Consider the following 17,330-nt stretch of genomic DNA (forward strand, 5'->3'; position numbering starts at 1 on the left):
GTAATGTTCAGATGTGGTGATTCAGAGGGACATGAAAGGTATTTCACTGGCTCATGCTGTTCATGAGTCCACTTGCCAGCGTGAGTGGGGGCATTATTTTGAAATATGAAAATTTCATGAATGAAAAGCTCTTGCACCACGGGGTGTACCTAAGGAAATGGCCTCTTACTCCTTATTATTTCACCATGTGGAGGAATTACTGGGCTTATGACTCCCACAAGATTGCTGCGATACATTTAAAGACCAGGCTGCACATTTAACTGTTACAACAATCTGCTGCAGGCATATATGACTTTCTTAGAATGGCAGCAGGGAGACAATTTAGGTCAAGAGGACTACCACTTTGGTCCAAATGAAATAGTGTAAAGCTACACTGAATTCACACCAAAGCACATAAAAGGCGTCTCAAGTCCTGGATTTTTGTTGCTGCAAAAAACATTTGAGAAAAATAACTAAACTTATGAACTGCCTTGACATAGTGAAGAATATCTAAGGTATCCTTCACAGACTGCTCAGCGACCCCAATGCAACCTCCGGTTATGAGGATCAAAGCCGACTATAGATAGCCAGGTTGCAATTCTTATTGATGGAAACAACAGCTGCAGATCCATCATGTAAATCTCTCATTCCACCACATACCAATGGTGTTGTATTGGATTGAGATCTGGTGACTGTGAAGTCATTCTCATTGTCATGTTTAAGAAATTAGTTTGAGATGATCTTAGCTTTGTGACACGGCGTGTTATCAGAAGATGGTACACTGTGGTCATATAGGAATGGACATCGTCAGCAACAACACTGTTCATTGGTGTTTAACTAATGCTCCGTTGGTGCTAAGTGGCCCAAAGTGTGCTAAGAATCCCTTTTACAATCAGAGCTGTTTTAATTAATTGTCACATGAAATCAGCAAGATGCTCCAAAGACTCTTTAAAGGCTTAATGTTTAATGTAATAGAGCCAGTGATCCAGATCTTAGTTACTCTCTAGTCCTTGGGTGGTTTCCTGTCCACAAACAACAGGAACATCCAAACAAAGTGGAGCTCAGAGCACAGCTCAGGAGCTGAACCAACTGAACAATATGTACACTGAACAATATGCAGTATGTTTGGGCTCACTGTGTGCAGCCCCAGTGGCCTAATGGATAAGGCACTGGCCTCCTAAGCCAGGGATTGTGGGTTCGAGTCCCATCTGGGGTGCTTTCCAGCAGAGTGGCGCAGCGGAAGCGTGCTGGGCCCATAACCCAGAGGTCGATGGATCGAAACCATCCTCTGCTAACACTTTTAGACAGCTGGTTGAGCCCTGAGTAATGGGCCTCAAATGTGCCGAGAAAATCATCACACCAACAGCTGAGGTGTTAAAAGGCACAATGGATTCATGCTTTTTATGCCACATTTTGACTCTACTATATGGGTGTGGCAGCAGAAATGAAGACCCATCAGACCAGGCAGCATTTCCTCTTCTGCTGTCCAATTTTGGTCAGCTTCAGTTTCCTGTTCTTGGGTTTTCTCCTGTTGTAGCCAATCTGTTTAAATGTCCACTGTTTTAACCGAGTACCTGAACAGTTGTACCTAATAAAGTGTGCATCTCTCTAGCTGACCATGCTTATTCTCCGCCCCTTACCTGTTTGATAGATGTAGGTACTTTTACACCTTTAACATCAATGAAATTTTTTTTATCAATTAGGTGGATTGGCACCACCGGACGAATCACAGTGATTAATAATTCTGATTAGATGCCAATATTGTGATTAACAACATTTTTTCCTCTATCATTTAAAAGATTTTCACTTTTCAGATGAAACATCTCAACCTCCACAAGACAACTTGTTTTTTTGTTGTTCTTTTTTCTTGAGGATTAAGTTTCCATCAGTCACTCTTGGTGACTTTGGATTCACATTTCTGTGGCGTTTCATGTTGTCACAACTTTTCACTCTGTTCCCTTTGTGGCGCTTTATTATTGCGGTTTTGTCTCGCAGTACAAAGACTGTATGGATTCTTTGATATGTCAGCGATGCAAATACAATGATGGCTTGAAATGACAAGAAACAGAAAGGAGCTCATACTCTGACAGCAGAACTAGGCCAATTTATATAGCAAATGATTGGTGCCATTCGTTTTAGCGTGCACGGAAGCAGTTGTTCGCTTGTACGGCGAGCAAAATATTAACAGTGTGTTCATAAGTAATTAGTCTGAACTCTAACCTTTCTTCCTTTCAGCACCCAATCTGCTGGCTGTCTCTCTAACTCGCTGTAAGAAAACGAGCAGCTTGTTTCAGCCTCAACAATCCCTGAAACAGTCGCCATAAAATATACACACTAGAACTCTTATAATGTGGATATGTGGATGAGGTGATGAATATGGGACATTTAACCATATTTTTATACATTTAATAAACAGATAAACAATTAAATTACAGAAAGTTCCCTTTTTTTATACTGTTTCCATAAAAAATGTATGTTTTTTTTTAATGGTGGCTTTACAGTTAAAACTGACTTGCATTTCTCTTCTTTTTCTTATATTGAAATATTTCATGAATTAAAAGGGTATTTAAAGTTATTTACACTGACAAAAAGGGAAGTTTTACTGGTGCGGGCCACAATGTAAAATGAGTTTGACATCTCAGCTGTGGAGGAAAGCGAGGTGTGGGAGTTGGAAAGAGTGGAAAGGGCGGAGGGATCATCCAATGCAGCGACCTTGGTTGATCGTGTGAGCGGGGGGGAAAGTCTTTGAGTTAATTTTTAATTTTAACTGAAAATATTTCAATTCTCTGAATAATAGACTTGCCAAATCTCAGCCAAAGTTCTGGTCTAACCTTGACCACGTTTCATTTTCCAAACTTTTGCTGCTCGGATCGCTCATGGGTGTCCTCCCACTGTGTACTTGCACTTGTGCAACAAGACGGATGCAGAAGGAAGAGAATCATAAGTGCATCCTAAGCGGTCCAGGGCTCCGCAGGCCTGTGCGAACCTGTAGGTGGTGATGAACAATTACTTAGACACACTCTGTTTGTTTTCCTCTGGAGGGAAAGAGGTTGGAGTGCATTTTTCTTTCATACAAAAACATAAAACTGCTCTCTGTTTTGCCCCTTTAGGATACCGTAGGTAAACAAAATTTGTAATATTTACTCGGCTGCAGTCACCCGGGTACTTGTGTCGGCAGTGGCTCCAGCTTGTTGCAGCATCGGGTACATCTGAGCGGTCTGCAGGATCTGAGGCATCACTGGGGAGGCTGTGCTGGCACGGATGAGGAAACGGGAGAAGGAAAGTGGGAAAGGAGGGGGTATAAAGGGAATCGATGCAAAGCTCCTTTTAAACTCAGTTCCCAGGCTGTGCAGCTGCTAGCAATTACCTGAGAAGGAGAGAGGAAAGACTGTGAAGTAACCCAGCGCTGAAGGCCTCTCCTCAGCTCACGCCCGGAGGCTCACTAATTACTTCACCAAAAACCCCGAATATCTGTCAGAACCAATCAGAGGCCGCCAGGAAATAGGAACATGGAGAGGCATTCATTTGTTTGTGAGGCAAACACTCGCCAAGATACTAAGAATCTGTGTTTATTAATGCATGTGTGCAGGTTGCTCCCTGGAAAATATCACCTCCCGCTCTGAGGAGGGACATTTTCATCCACACAGACGCAGCTTAGCATGGAGTTTTGCCGGCAAAGGGTAGAAAGTAGAGTCGGAAACATGAGGTGCTTGCTCTATATGAGAATCGTCATTTCTGCATCCTTTCTCTTCCCTCCTTCCCCCAACACCTTCCTTCATCTTCTTTGGATTGGCTAGGGAGCCTGGCTGTCCCCCCCCTCCACCTCCACCACCACCACCCTCTGCCATATGCTCAACGCCGTTAGTCTTTTAGAACCACTTTGTCACTCTCCCGAGTTTAGGAGGTAGACTTTGAAAGTGATGTCGCGGGATGCAAAACACCCGGGGAAGGTGGGCCAGCACCAGACAATGATTAATACGGCTTTCAGCGATCTCCTTGAAGGAAACTGAGGCGTCATTGCGTCGCTGCAGAATTACTTCGGCTTAGAAGGGAGGTGTGGGTAGGAGTGGTGGTGGTGGGGCAGAGGGGTAGCTGCATCATAGTTCTTTGAATCGCCGTATATGGATGTTTTTTAATTAAAATGTTTAGAGAAAAACACATTATTCACAACCTTGAATTGCAAGGGCGAAACATACTTTATGCATCAGGGAGGAGGAAAGTGTTGAGACTTTGTCACATTCATGAAAGCCTCATCTTGATTTCCATGCCGCTCCTCCAAGGTTGAGCAGGTTGTTGTCGTCCCCCTCCCCCCCACCTCCTTCCTGTTCCAAGTTCTAAAGTGATAAATGATAAATTTGCGCACTTTTCTCATACCTTTCATCTGCTAAGACGTCGGGACGCACCGAGAAACAAATGCTGGAGATTTTAAAAGTTAGACAGAGGCTTTCTTTCTCCCTTTGGGGAGTGCTGAGGTGTGCTTTTGCATGAATGGAGCCCAAATGGAGTTTGCAGAGCTCGAGGTGGCAGGCAGAGCAGGAGCTGGTCATTTCCAACGTGAAGCCACGGGATCGTGTTTTCTCAGGGGCCGCTAATACGCGCTGGCATAGTGAGTGACTCTCCTCGATGAAGGTCTAATTAAGACTAATAGAAGACGATGATGGAGGTCTGCTCGGGGAGCTGTGACACTCACACCTCCTGTGGGTGTTACTCGGCTTTCTTCAGGGTACACTTATACACAGCGTGAAAGTGTTGTGCCATATCACAGAAGCCCAGTGAGGAAGCTATTTACCTGTCACTAATTCTTGCTTGTTGCTGAGTAGTAAGATGCATGGTGCTGTGCAAAAGTGTTGAGCCACCTGCATTTCTTTATGTTGTTCTGGGAAAACATACATAAGGCCTGGGGCCCAGAATCTGCCTGACAACGATTCCTATCCAGCCGACTGGATGACTGGAAAATGTGAAGGAGCACGGTGATTCATGTCACACCAAAGTAACACTTAAAAAATTAAGTAACAGAAATTTTGTTTGATTTTTAACTACTGACTATATAAACTTTTGCTTTGTTTTTTTGTTTGTTTTTTACAGTGAGTCTGAACAAAAAAAAGGACATTTTCTTTATGTTTTATAACTTTTTCTGTAATTTTACACGTTTATTTCTTACACTTTAAGCCCAAACAGTCATGCTAATCTACTACACCAACATTTCTTTATCATGTGGAAAAACTGAGACACGCTGTTGAAATTGCATTGTTAAAAATCCCTCTGGGATTAAATGTTCAGTTTTATTTCTCTTTATTGAGAGAAAGGGGAACTTTCACTAGTCGGGCCCACTTGAGCGAGTTATTTGTGGCCCACGATGTAAAATGAATTTGATAAATAGTACTCATTACTCGTTGGGTGGCTTTAAAGGTGCATTGTTGATTTTGTCTTCCGCTCACTGGGCCGCTGTTGAAACATTTATTCAGTAGCACAGTGAGCGAGGATCAGATTGCACATATTTGGTAGAAAGCAGAATATCAACACTGTGAAGAAAGTTCAACTGAGTGCAGCTCACTGGGGAACTCAGATGATTTTGTTGTTTTTTGATAAAAATGTGAAAAATAAAAACATAAAATGAAAAAGAGAAACATTCCACTAAGACTGTGTTCAATCTTTGACTGTGCATATATCCAGCTCCGTGATTTGATGGACATCTTCACAGATTTAGGTAGCAATCACTAACTGTTCACTTTATAAGTTTACAAATGTCCAGGTTCTTGTTAACACAGATATCCAATCAGCCTATCACCTTGCAGCAACTCGGTGCATTTAAGCATGATGAAGAGAGCCTGCTGAAGTTTAAACAGAGCATGAGGACAGGGAAGAAAGGTGATTTAAGACTCTGGAAATGCGCTCACCATGTCTCATCAGGATACAGCCATGTTCTAGCATTGAGTGCATTTATAAACAGTTTCCTTTGCAATAATGACAGAAAGCTGGCTGTCTAAAAGTGCTAGCAGAAGATGGCTTGATCCATTGACCTCTGAGTTATGGGCCCAGCACACTTGTGCTACGCCACGCTGCAAGAAATCACACCAGATGGCCAGTGCTTTATCCATTAGGCCACTGGGGGTGCGCTCAGTGAGCTCCATATTGTTCAGTCTACAGCTGATCCATTGTGACCTGCAGCAGAATGAGGAAAATGTCTATTCGGCTCCTGAGCTTTGCTCTGGGCTCCACTTTGTTTGGGTGGTGTTTCTGTTGTTCGTGGAGACTCATGAAACCAGACGAGGACCAGAGAGTAACTAAGATGTGGATCACTGGCTCTGGTTACATTAAACATTAAGTCTTTAAAGAGTCTTTAAAGGATCTTTCAGAATTTATACCACAAAGAACAAAGACAGCTCTGAAGGAAAAAGGGGGTCTGACCCTTTGCTAGAAAAGTATAGTGCACAGTATAAAATATTGAATAATATAGTATAAAATACTATCACAGCACAAATCAAAATGGGGAAAAAATGTAGTTCACACACAGTCTATTGAGTTTGAACTCTATTATTCTTAATTTTTATAAACTCTTTAAACCTTCGACTTGCCTGTAAGCTGATTTCTGCTGTTATGATCCCCGTCACACCCACTCCTGTCACATTTCTTCTGTCCCATCTCCCATTTTTTTTAAATTAAAGAAATTGCAGTGGCCAGTTTGAGGGGGGGAAATGTGACAGTGATATAATGAGCTATGAATACTCGCATTTATCCACTAATAAGTAAGATAATTTAGAAATGAGTGCTGAGTAATGACGTTATGATTGTGGTGGGGACACAGAAACAAAGGAAGTGCTCTCACTCAGTCATTCCCTTCCTCCAGCACACACACACACACACACACACACACACACACACACACACACACACACACACACACACACACACACACACACATTCATGTACAAAGAGTCATTTGCACACTCAATAAAACTACTGTTCTTCCATATCGCAATTTATCCGAACAAATTAGAGGCTGCGAGCATCCCACAGATGAAATCTCAGTTAGTATCTACCATGCAAATTAAAGCAACGTGGCCCATACTCCATTACACATATCATTATAAACCCCTTTGCCCCACTTCAAAACCCCCGCTACCAATAATCAATCTCACCATGTTGGGGTATAAAATGCAAAGCTGTGAATTAACAAGCAGGCGTGACAGACTGATTATTGATTTAATGTCAGCGCCTGGACGGCACATACATCTCTGAGGCGCAGCACACTATTAAAATGTCCTAACTAGGGTAATTGCATTAGACACCTTTTTATACCACTTTGTAGGGCTAATCGGCATGTAATAAGGAGAGAGATGAGACAGGAACCCCGTGATTCGTCGAGACAGCGGCCACGTGATGTCATGTCTGGAGGCGGAAGGTAAAGCAGGAAAGAAGGAAGAATAAAAGAAGTAGAAGGGAACAATCGGGGCTTTAATCTGTGCAGGGTTACAGATTTCTTGCCGCTACAGTAGGAAAGGTTAGAGCAGAGGTCAAAGGTTAAACAGAGACAACGTCAATGTTGGTCTTTGGACTGACCTGATTAAAAACAACTAAATTTTGACAGAAGCCCAGAGCGAAGATCAAGATCCAGCCAGCGTGCACACCAGAACATAAAAGCAGAAAACATGTAAGAAGGCCTCCACCAGAGCCCAACAGAGGCCGGACAACTCATCCTGGACCCACCCAGGCAGCACAAGCACCATGTGAGCCGAGGGTTTCTCACAATTGAAATCTAAAAAGTCCTGCTGACAGATTTATTTAGCGATGTTTCTTTATCAGGCAGAAAAACTAAGTTGCCCAAAGTAGGCTGCGTGTATGTGACCCTCGATGTAAAAAGAGTTCGACATCCCTGAGCTAAAACCTTGCTTCAGTGTTTACAGTTTGGTGTTGTTATAGTCATGCTAGCTCCAAGAAACTCCGCAAAGGTAGATGTGAAGACAGGCCCGCGTTCGTGTCCGTGAAGTTTGAAGGGCACAAAAACAGAACAGTCCTGCAGGAAGACGAAAAGCATTTTCCCGAGAATTGAAACATCCTTCAACATGTTGACAGCGCTCCAGGCTTGGACCACTTCCTGTCGCTCCCTGAATGAAGATGTGAAACTTCATTATAGAACCCCCCGATGAGGCCTGTGAGGGAGGGAAAACAGAGAAAAGAAAGAGGAGAAGAAGAAGAAGACGGGGTGGCCAGGTGCCAGGTGCTCACTGTGACGGGACACCCCATCGCCACGGAGACATGGGTCAGGGGGCATTCGGTGGGAGGGGCTGCTCGGGGCGGGAGGAAGGGGAGGGCGCGTGCTCCGAGCAGCGGGGCGGCCGAAGCTTTGGCATGAATTACCCGCCCGCTGAGCCGGCGCTTTGGAGATGCTGGATGAGAGGTCACGTACTCAGTGGCCCTCAAACGCACACACAGGCTCGCCCGGCAACAACAACAAGGCTCTGTGTGCACCCGGCTAGTCACAACAGCTATTCTGCATTTAGCACACAAACACTTGTGCGCTCTTGGAGAGGATGAATTAGGTCAGCTCGGTTGGTCAAACAGGACGGCTCGATCCGCAGCGGGGCACTAAACACAAATTATTCTCACTAGAATGCTTTTAATATCAAAGAGGAGAGGGACAATCAGTGGCTGGACCTCCTCCATTTAGACTGTCCCACAGCTCAGCGTGGCTCCATGCAAGGCACCTTGTCCAAAGAGCACCTGGACGCAAGAACAATTCGGGCGAATAGAGCGCACTCGGTTTCTGTCCTCGAGTAAACAAGCTGAAATGCTGATTTTTTTTAATTTTATTTATTTTTGCCCATCTGGGGAACTATGGCGTTGCTACGGTCACCGAAAGGCACAAGAAAAGTTTGTTTAATCTGCACACAGAGAATAAACATTTTAGTTTCTCGACGTGTAATAATTGAAATTTCGTTTTTAATATTAACTTCATTAGATAAAATTAATGAGTTTGTTTTTGCGCTTTGAATTTTGGTAATTGGTTGACCTTTGTTTGTTGAAACTGGGATTACAAACTGCATTGTGTTTTATGATGAAAAATAAAGATGTGGTTTGAATATGAAATATATATATTTTAACAGAGAAAACCTAAATACTTGAACTGCCCACAAAAAAAATTGGGGAAAAATAAAAAAAAATTGAGGTTTGTATGTTTTAATGTGGTTTTTTTAATGTACTTGATGTTATAATGCTGATGTTTACAAAAGTCATTTTACAGTTCAACATGAATAATAAAAAGGGTAAAAGAATACGTTTGAAGGCTGCAGTAATGATTAATCCTGTTTTGTTGACCTTAGCTTTGTATCCCACAGACCCACACTGTTGTATATTTAATCAGACTGAAGACTGAAATTCAAAGACTAGCAACGACAGGCTAAATAACCCTTGGTGACCCAAGTTAAACTTTTCTCAAACCTGAAGGCAGAATGACCACCGGGACTAGCAATGGGACTGATAATTTACATATGACAGGGCTGTAAATAAGTGAGAAGGTCATCTATACTGTTAGATACAATCAGGTCCATAAGTTTGTGGACGTTTTTACTTTAGACTATCACAGCGTGTTTTAAATCAAATAACTAACATGTGACTGAAGTGCCGGTTGTTGGCTTTACAGCTTTTACAGCATTTTTTATAAACAGTTCCACATTTTCAGAGGTTCAAAAGCAATTGGACAATTGAGTTTCAAGATCAACATGAGTTTTGATTCTGATTGAAGCAACTTTGAACGTGGCATTGCTGTTGGTGTCAGATGGGCTGGTCTGACTATTTCAGAAAGTGCTGATCTGCTGGGATTTTCCCACATAAGCATTTCTAGTGTTTACAGATAATGATACGAAAAAGTGAGCGGCAGTTTTCTGGGAGAAAATGCCTTGTTGATATCAGAGGTGAGAGGTGAATGGCCAGGCTGCTTTGAGCTAACAGGAAGACAACAGTAAATTAAAACAACCACTTGTTGCGACCAAGGTATGTGTAAGAGCATCTCTGAAAGCAGCAGAAGTCCGCAATGGGTACCACTCCTGAGCTATGAACTGGAAATTGAGGCTATAAAACACAAAACTGGACCATAAAATGGCAAAGGTTCGCTGGTCTGATGAGTCTCAGGGCAAGGTGAATATATCCAAATCAAAGCCTTTCCTTGAACATGACGATGAGTCCACTGTACTCAAATGGCCTCGGCAGACACCAGATCTCAATCCAATAGAGCATCTTTAGGATGTGGTGGAACGGGAGATTCACATCATGTCAACATGGACCAAAATCTATGACGAATGGTTCCAGCACCCTGTGCCAATCAAGAATTAAGGAAGGGTCCAAACAGATACTAGGAATGACTTGGCCAGTAAGTGCATATATAAACAGTGTCCATTAATGGACACATTAAACAGTGACCTTAATGACAGAAAGCTCGCTGTCTAAAAGTTCGAGCAGAGAACGGCTTAGATCCATCGACCTCTGGGTTAAGGACCCAGCATGCTTTCACTGCGCCACTCTGCTGGAAATCACCCCAGATGGGACTCGATCCCACAATCCCTGGCTTAGGAGGCCAGTGCCTTATCCATTAGGCCACTGGGGCCTCCTTGTGTGCCACACCTCTATGTGGTTACTGCCCTTTGCTTATCATACCAAAGTGAGGCTGGCCGTCCGAACAAAAATTTTACCCACGCCTGCCTTAGACGAAGGATCTTGTTGGTTGTTTGGGACTTTGAAGCTAACACTGGCTGTAAAAAGAAAAATCACACTGAAGTAAATAGGTGGTAAATGAAGGCTTTTGGAGCCAGTGAGTAGCTTTAGCCTCTTAGTAAAAATAATCGTGTTCTGATAAGATCATCAGGCAGGCTACCATTTACCATCTTAATGTGGAGTTGCCAAGGTTACACGTATCCAGTGTCAAACGCACAGATGCGAGATCTGACTTTTAGTGTGATTCAGGAAAGAAAACAGGAAACAAATTGTGCCTAATGGTGGATCACTGAGCCTCCTCTTCGGTGTGACACCGCCGTTAAACTAGAGGTTTGTTTTCGCCAGCAGTATCCGTATGTGATGATCCCACTCCCACAGGAAGAGGGAGAGAGTGGCTGAAGTGAATCAAAGGCCAGCGGCTTCTGTGTCTGCCTCCGTCCGGTTGATTGCCAGAGACGCTGGATCAGCGCCTCCATCATCTGACAACCTGTGAGAGCGACTCATTCATTCAATCCTCTCCTACACACCTCCGGGACCTCAACAACACCTCGCAGCATAATGAATCAAACGCTCTGCCAGGAAAACACAAACCCCCGCATAAACACACACACACAGACACGTGCGCATGTCGCAGTAATGATTGTCAGCGAAGACAAAAGAAAAGTTTGGTGACGAGTTCATGACTTATTCTGTAAAAGGGGGGAGGGGGCTTGTGGATGTGCTGCGACGAGATTCTGGAGCCATGTAATCATGGCAGGCGTCAACAACGCCATCCTTATTACTGCGGTAATGAAAAGTGAATCAGTCTCACATGGATTCATTTGTTAAAGGCAAATAATTAAGACAAAGGTCCTGCATCAAGCAGACAAATCAGAAAGACAAAGTGTGGTGCGTGACAGTCCTCCCGCGGTGATGCAGGCCTGTCCTTTTGTGTCATGACTAGTCGCTCTCTGGCATTAATCAGAGCGTCGTCCTATCTTGTTAGGCTGAGCTGGGAGATGATAGGGAGACCGCAGGTCTTTAATCAAGGTTAGAATAATCTGCGATGGTAGCTGATTATAAACCTGATCATCAGCAACATATTGTCACCTCCTAATCATCCAAATAAACAGAGAGAGAGGGAAAGAGGGAGACCTGCCCTCAGCCCCCACGTGGAGGAATAAATTACACGCAAACACACACATGCCAGAGCCTTACACATGCCTACATGCATATGCAAACACAATAAATGCATGCATTGCCCACACACAGGCACACGGGGCCGAGCGTGCGCACGCGTGCGCGTCCTGATATGCAATCCGCAGCGCGCAGCACTTTTTTTTTGTTGTTGTTTTACATCAAATACTTTTAATGCAAATACCACATTTTATGGGGGCCTTTTGAAAATTCTTGCCTCTCAGCGATTGGGAAACAAATGCACCGCGGCTAAGAAAGCCCCAGCTTGAAAGACATCCATCAAGACAGCAGATAAACAATGAAATGGCCCCTCTCAAGTCGATGATAACCTCAACTTCTTTCTAATCTACTTTCATGTGCTTTGTCTCCCCTTTTTTTCTCTTTTTTATTTACTCCCACTCTTTTATTTCACCTCTCCCAGGGTGAGCCTCTCCTCTTCCTCTTCCTCCCTCTCCTTCCTCCAGAAGCTCATTACCTCGGGACCGAGCGAGATCTCGGCTGTTTTCAACGCAGCAAAAAAAAAAAAGAAGAAAAAATTATAACACGACCGGCGACGGCACTCGTTAGCAGCCTTGTCAATCATCTTTGGCGCGGGCAGGGTGGAGAAGCAATCGGCGCCGGGGTCAGCGATGAAGATGTTCATTCTCTATTCATCCATCACATCTTTCGGGGAAATCAATTTACAGCGCATCAGCGTCACAGTTGCCTCGACAACAGCGGTGATGTGAGAGTGGAGGGAAACAACTTCTAAGAGAGAGACAGAGGAGAGTGGTGGATTCGTTTAGAGACAACCTAATAAACGTCACTCATCTTCTTCTTCTTTGTCTTTTTTCTCCTCTATCACCCCACCACCACCACGTTCTAGGTTACATGAATGCTTTGTCCTCTACTCAAAATTACTATTTGCTAATAACTCAAAACTTTAATAGCAACCAAAGCAAAGCATCAACTACCCAATCCTTCGTGGTGCTTTCACTTCCCTGTCCTGTTCAGGAGGTGGCAGGTGACGAGGCGGAGGTTTTGGGGGACGTTGCCACTCATTTTTAATGTAGTTGTTGCTTTCTCGCAGGTGTCAGCTTCACGGTTCATTAAGGGTTTTTGGTTTGAGGGGGGGAAACCTGAAGAGATGGAGGATGAAAGACAGACAGAGATGGAAGAGAGTTAGAAAGTAATTGGCGACGTAAATGAAGCACGCCGCCGACTCCGTCCACGTTTGCAGACTTCAGATGAAAACATGGGTTAAAAAAAAGAAAACAGACACTGAGCGGCGAGTGTGCGCTGGACATGGGAAGGCTTTGAGGAAACCTGAAGTGTGAGGTGGGAGACAGGCGAGTAGAGGGGGACGTGACAGAACGAGGAGAAGGATGGAGTGCCAGTTTGTGTGCATGGAAGCGCACAAGCTTTGCCAAAAAAAGTGGGTGTTTGTGCGTGTGTGTGTGCGTGTGTGCTTTCATTCCAGGAGATGTCATGCTGTTTGAGCAAACGGTTCTCCGTTAAGGCCATCCACCGCCTGCTGCCGGCGCCACCACCCCTGCTGTACCCAGCCAGCCTCGTGCCAACGCCTCCGACACCACAGCCGCTGATGCCAGGAGCCCGCCTGCCCCCTCGTCTCAGCAGAGCAGATGTCACTCAATTGCCCTCCACCTCACCCCCTCGAAAACTCCACCACCACCACCAGGAGCTGCCGCCACCCTAACAGGCAGCCGTGCCGGCGTGCCAAGCAGGCGACGTGTTAAGAGAAAGTGGGGCGGCAGGCCCGCCGACGGGACGGCAGCAGGCGGGAACGCACAGAGCGGGGAGTGCTGTAGATTTTTCGCACTCCCGCCAATCGCCCCCCCGACACCACCCCCGATCCACCCACCTCTCCCTGACAAACGCACGCACATGCCGCATGCACTGGCTCACAAACACATGCGCAGTTCCCCATCGTAAAAAAAAGAGACACACTTTCCCCTCGTTCTCCCGAGATGACACCCCCTGCAGGCCTTTGGAATATTTTAATTCTGTTTCCTAACTCTTATTATGTGTGGAGTGTGTGACATGTGAATTGTAATTAGTTGCTCTGGGGTGAGCAGAGAGCGAAACCCCCACCTCTTTAAAAAAAGAGAGAGAGAGTGAAAACACTGGAGGGCAAATAATCTTTCCAAACACCCCATCCAATTTTAACCCCCCTCCCCGAGTCACAACCTGGTGTTCCTGTTGCCACCTTCGGTTTACCTACATAGGTGCAGGCCCCCCTCCCCTTTTGTTTTGTTTCTCCATCCAAGGCCGCCATTCTCCTCCTCCTTCGCACCGCCGTGGATCTTATCTGCGAGGAAGGCCCATATCAATAACCCCGCAGCCTCCGCTCCTGCACTACAAAGAGCCCGGGCAACAGGGGCTAGCTGTAAGGATGGAAGATAATGGGATTGAGGTGGTACTTAAATCTCAGCGAACCACTGCAGCTAAGTAATTAGTGGATGGGATCCATACTGGAGGGTTAAGCAGAGCTAATGCCACCCTGGGCTTTGCTGCTGGAGCAAAATTAGCAGTATAGGAATGAGAAAAAAGACAGCTTGCTGCATCTGTCTCTCAATCTATCTGCTAGACAACCTCCAACGTTGGTGAAGCTCTCCAAGAAACCCCAACGCAGACTGAAAGAGGCCAGGGGTAGGAAGGTGGGAGGGAGGACGAGGATCAGGGATTGTAATTTCACAGCAGTGTCAGAAGAGCCAGCCGAGGCCCTGTCTTTCCATTGAGGCTTCATTAGGGCGAACAATGGACTTCCCTGCCATCTAATTAGATGAGGTTAATGAGGAGAGGAGGGCCACGGTTGATCCCCACCGTGCAGTCTGAGTCACAGGCGGGGTGGGGGTGGTCAAGGGGTCTTGAGGGCACGAGAGGAGCGTCCCCTTGGAAAGGACACAATGTACAGTGCACTGTGTGGGCCGCGGGGAGAGTGTAAACTCCATCTAAATCGCTGTATGATTGAATTATTGATTCCTGAAGGGAGGTAATGGGTTGATAACACATTGTATTACATTCACTGTGATTCTAATACGGTTTCACAAATATTACAGAAGAATTAGATATTGAGGGAAATGAGTGCAAGTGAAGGCAGCGGAAAAGCAATTATTTGTAATAGCTTACAATACATTTTGCAGGGTGATTCATGGTGAATGCTGTTCAAGAGCAAATATTTGTCACTTGTTTTTTCTTTAAAAGCTGCAGCAATCATCTCACATCTCATTGGACTTTTCTCTTTTTTTTGTTTCTTTGAGTCTCTAAAAATACTGCACACCGGTCAGTTTCTAAGAGCTGGAGCTTTTTGTGATGTTTGGCTTCACTCTGTTCATTTTTTTTTAAAATATGAGCGTCACAGCTTAGAATAAAGCTTCTTTGTGGGGAAAAATCTGTTCCAGCTGCACTGTACCTAACATGTAAACTCACAGGAGGCTGTATGAATATGAGGCTAGCATCAGTTTATCAAATTGTTTCACTATCATCCATCCTTGTCACTTATATGCAACGTACGCAAAGCTTTTCCTTCTTTTTTAGTGCATCATTTCAAGAAAGAAATGACGGAGGTGAGTCAGTTAATGACCAGATGCAAGGTATGCCTCCCACCTACTTGACGTAGAAATGAGTGAGGGAGAAGAGTCATTAATGGCTTCACCCTGCTGTCTCTTCAAATTCTTGGGTCTTGGCTAATGGCTGGTCAGACACACATTTCTTTCTTCTAATGTGGTGTAGTTACAAAGATGTAAAATCACAGTCCAAAAATGCAATCATACAGAACATGATCTCATAATAACATCACCACAGGACGATTGTTAAAAACAACTGGCTTCCTCCTTCCACTAAATTTATTATATCAGTACTGCTATTATAGTTAGCACACACGCTTTATGGATTCTGATCACTAATACAAAATATAATCAGAAAATTATATGATGATGCATTATGTTAGGTGGAAAAATCTGAAATAGCTTAAAGCAGACACGAAGCACTACACGTATAAAGGCTTATTTACACCATGGAGCTGTAGTCTCAAAAAAATATCATAGATTTAACTCTGTCTGTGAAGTTAGATTTAAGAAATAAGTGAGCCATGAGTCTGCAAAAAGCAACGTGAAAGTGAAAGTTCTCCGAGAAGTCTCTCACCTGGGGCGCTTCTTCTAACAGTTCACTGTATCTGCCTCTTCCTGTTCAGTGTTTTTAGCACCGAAGTGTCATCTACACTAAGCTGGTGACATCTCGGAGGGACACACCGATCACAGTGTCAATCCCTATTTCGGGTAGGTACCATCAGGCAAGTACATAATATCACCCGACTAGTTCTGGTGCCTAAGCCTAACTAAATGGCTTGACTGTCACTGTTTCTGAACATTAATGGAAATGAATCATTTTAATCTGGGAATGTAAATATATAAATACTGCCATACTTTCATAATACTCCAAAGTACTCATATGGCAATGCATATTTTAATGGAAACCTCTGAGACTGCCACTTTATTAGCTGTAACAACACAAAAGGAATGTTTTCACACCGAGGCTCATTAATTTCAACTTATAATACAGTATACAGTATGTAATTACATGGACCATTTGGATCATGCTGCATGGTGACTAATGAGTACTTTTGGTATTTTAGTTCAGAGTTGCCTTTTTTTTGTTACACCAGATCCCCTTCCAGATGAAACCCCAAAGGAGATTTGTATCCCTGGCTGGAATTGAACCAGTAACCTTTTACCCACCGAGCAAATGTGTGATCATTTTCAAGAATAAAGGGAAAGACAAGACTATATATACAAACAGGTTTGATAGTGCATTCTAGACTCATTCAAAAACCACAATCTCCGAATTCCCAGTTAGAATTTTCATCTAAAATTCCTCCTCAATTCAGACTTCAAGGATTTCAGATTTCAACAAGGGACTGACGTAATTACCGAGTTCTGACTCCTGAGGTATCTGGAACGGAGCATGAATGTACAAAGACACAGGGGGAACCATCAACCATTGTGACAGTAGAAATGGCTGGGCAAAATAACTACAACAGGAAGTAACCCAAAGACAAATGGCTAACAGTGAAACTTGAAGAGTTAAGGAAGTGATGTGCAGCCATGTGGTGACCAGAGAGTGCAGAAAGTCAGTGGAAAACGAGTTCAAGAAGGGACAGATAACATAATTGGGGACAATTTCAACTGTGCCAGTCCCATGCTGAACTTTCCTCAACTTCAGTCAATACCAATGAGAGCAAAGACGAATGTTGTCCAAGATAAGGACGATGTTGGGCAATGCCTCTCACCTACCTTTCACGGGAGACTGAGAATATCCAAATGCACAAATGAACAACACAGGGAATCACACACTGCAAAGGCTGCACACCCTAATATCTACACAACCTTTACAGAGAAAGCTAATTGTCTGCATGATAAGAGGGGCACTTAAACTAAAGTTTTTTATGTTTTATATTTCAATTTTGGATA

Source organism: Pelmatolapia mariae, linkage group LG23 (genome assembly GCF_036321145.2).
Source record: "Pelmatolapia mariae isolate MD_Pm_ZW linkage group LG23, Pm_UMD_F_2, whole genome shotgun sequence".
Lineage (NCBI taxonomy): Eukaryota > Metazoa > Chordata > Actinopteri > Cichliformes > Cichlidae > Pelmatolapia > Pelmatolapia mariae.